Source organism: Myotis lucifugus, unplaced genomic scaffold (assembly GCF_000147115.1).
Source record: "Myotis lucifugus unplaced genomic scaffold, Myoluc2.0 scaffold_20, whole genome shotgun sequence".
NCBI lineage: Eukaryota > Metazoa > Chordata > Mammalia > Chiroptera > Vespertilionidae > Myotis > Myotis lucifugus.
In genome coordinates this window covers 7,701,794-7,704,919 of record NW_005871068.1, presented here as the reverse complement: position 1 = coordinate 7,704,919, position 3,126 = coordinate 7,701,794, and positions in this window count along the sequence as shown.

Here is a 3,126-nt window from a genome sequence, read left to right as displayed (position 1 = left end):
CCACATCCTCACCAGCATTTGTCCTTTGTTGATTTGTCAATGATAGCCATTTCTGACAGGTGTGGAGTGTTCTCTTTTCTCTCCCTCCCTTCCTTTCCTATCGTACCTTCCGTCCTTCCTTCATACCTGGCTACGTTCGTTTCCTTCCTTACGTTACTCCCTCCCTAAATACATTGATATGGACCTGAATTGTGAAAATAACCAAATATTATTTGAAAATGTACTTGCTGTATACCCCCTTCCATCCTTGTAGGTATTTGTTTAAAACTCATTCTGATTTCCGTTAGAAAAAAACTCTTAATGTACATTTTAAAATATAATGGGACTACATAAAAATAAAAAGCTTCTGCACAGCAAAAGAAACCATCAGCAAAATGAAAAGGGAGCCCACTGTATGGGAGAACATATTTGCAAATGATACATCTGATAAAGGATTAATATCCAAAATATATAAGGAAGACAAACAATCCAATTAAAATATGGGCAAAGGAACTAAATAGACATTTCTCCAAAGTGGACATACAGAAGGCAAAGAGACATGAAAAAAATGCTCAAAGTCACTGATCATCAGAGGGATGCAAATGCAAATGAAAATGAGGTATCACCTCACACCTGTCAAATGGCTACCATCAACAAATCAATAAATGACAAGTGCTGGCGAGGATGTGGAGGATAGGGAACCCTAGGACACTGCTGGTGGGAATGCAGACTGGTGCAGCCATTATGGAAAACAGTATGGGAGCTTCCTCAAAAAATTAATTATGGAACTGCCATTTGACCCAGTGATCCCACTTCTAGGAATATATCCTAAGAGACTCAAAACACCAGTCAGAAATAATCTATGCACTCCTATGTTATAGCAGTGCAATTTACAATAGCTAAGATCTGGAAACAGCCCAAGTGCCCATCAATAGATGAGTGGATAAAAAAGCTGTGGTACATTTATACCATGGAATACTATGCAGCTTTGAAAAAGAAGGATCTCTTACACTTTGAGCAGCATGGAGAGACCTGGAGACTATTATGCTAAGCGAAATAAGCCAGTCAGAGAAAGACAAGTATCACATGATCTCATTCATAAGTGGAATCTAATGAACAAAATAAACTGTTGAACAAAATAGACCCAGAGACATAGAAGCATGGAACAGAATGTCGAGTCTCAGAGGGAAGCCAGGGTAGATACCCAGAAGAAGGATTGCTTGGTCATATGGTAGCTCTATTCTTAATTTCTTGAGGAATCTCCATTCTCTTTTCCATAGTGGCTGTACCAGTTTACATTCCCACTATTAGTAAATGAGGGTTTCTTTTTCTCCAAAACCTCTCCAACACAACATTACATGTCTTATTGATATCAGCCATCTAACAGGTGTGAGGTGGTGTCTCATTGTAGTTTTAATTGGTATTTCCCTAATAGCTAGTGAAATTGAGCATCTTTTTATCTGTTGGCCATTTGCATGTCTTCTTGGGAGAAGGATCTGCTCAGGTCCTCTTCCTATTTAAATGTAATTTTGTTGAGTTGTATGAATTCGTGAAAATATATTTTGGATATTAACCCCTTATCAGAGGTATTGTTTGCAAATATCTTCTCCCCATTCAGTTGGTTGTCTTTTTGTTTTATTGATGGTTTCTTTTGCTGCGCAGAAGCCTTTTAGTTTGATATAGTCCATTCATTTATTTGTGCTTTTACTTCCCTTGCCTTTGAGGTCAAATTCATAAAATCCTCTTTAAGACCAAAGTCTGTAAGTTTAGTACCTATATTTTCTATTATGTATTTGATTTTTTCAGATCTTATATTTAGGTATTTGATCCATTTGGAGTTAATTTTTGTGTATAGTGACAAATAGAAATCTAGTTTCATTTTTTTTTGCAGGTGGGTTTCACACTTTCCCAGCACCATTTATTGAAAAAGCTTCCTTTTTTCTATTGTGTGCTTTTAGCTCCTTTGGAAAGAATTATGTGCATATATGTGTGTGATTTTATTTTTGGCCTCCTAATTCTGTTCCATTGGTCTATGTGTCTGTTTTTCTGCCAATAATGAAACAAACTTAACCTTATCCAACTAAGGGTTTTACTATAATAATAGACATGGGAAAGAGACTGAAATCATTGGTTTTTAATAAAAATTGAAAAGTGAAAAAGAATACATATTTCAGAGAATATATACCCTAGGAAGTAATAGACAAGGTCCTGATAGATACACAGTAATTATAATGGAAAGGAGGGGGAAAGTACCAAATGCTGTGTTTAAACATGACACTATTTTACTGCTTTCTTAAGTACACATTCTCACTGAAGTTAATGCGAATTTTAAATTTTGCCAAACAAAATTGTAATAGCAGTCTACTCCAATAGAAAGAAATTCACTTTAGTCAGATAGGATTTATTGCCTTTCAAAATTCGAGTGGGACTATTGCCAACATATAAAAACCCTTCATCTACCATGATACCAGTATCAAGATAAAGCACAGGAAGAATCACCCAGAAAAAAAATCCTAAATGCTTAAAGTATGTGCTCCTCAGTCTGATTGCTAGACGTGCAAAAAACGTGACTAATCCTGTAATCTGTTCTGACAGATTGTATGTTGCAGGATAGTCACTATACATTTTTCTTTTACGTCTGCAAATGCAGAGTAAGGGGGAATGGGGTTTCTTTTCAAATAAATACAAATTAATAAATTTGATACAGAAAGTGTACATTGACTCAAATCTCCATAAATGGTGATGGTATTGTCAACTTACCCCACCTGTAATCTCTCACACTCTGTCCCAGATACATTTGTTTTCTGTCAGTTCCTTGAACATGTCAAGATGTTTTCCCACCTGAGGCCTTTAGTTCAGCTGTCCCTTCTACCCGAAAGGCTCCCTTTCCCCTGGTAAATCCCTGTATCCTTCAGGGTCTGACTGAAGTATAACTTTCTTTTCTTTTTAAAAATGTAGTTTTATTGATTTCAGAGAAGAAGGGAGAGGGAGAGAGAGATTGAAACATCAATGATGAGGGAGAATCACTGATTGGCTGCCTCCTGCATGCCCCCTACTGGGATCAAGACTGCACCCGGCATTCGCCTTGACCTAAATCAAACCTGGGACCCTTCAGTCACAGCTGACCTCTTATCCATTGAACCAAAC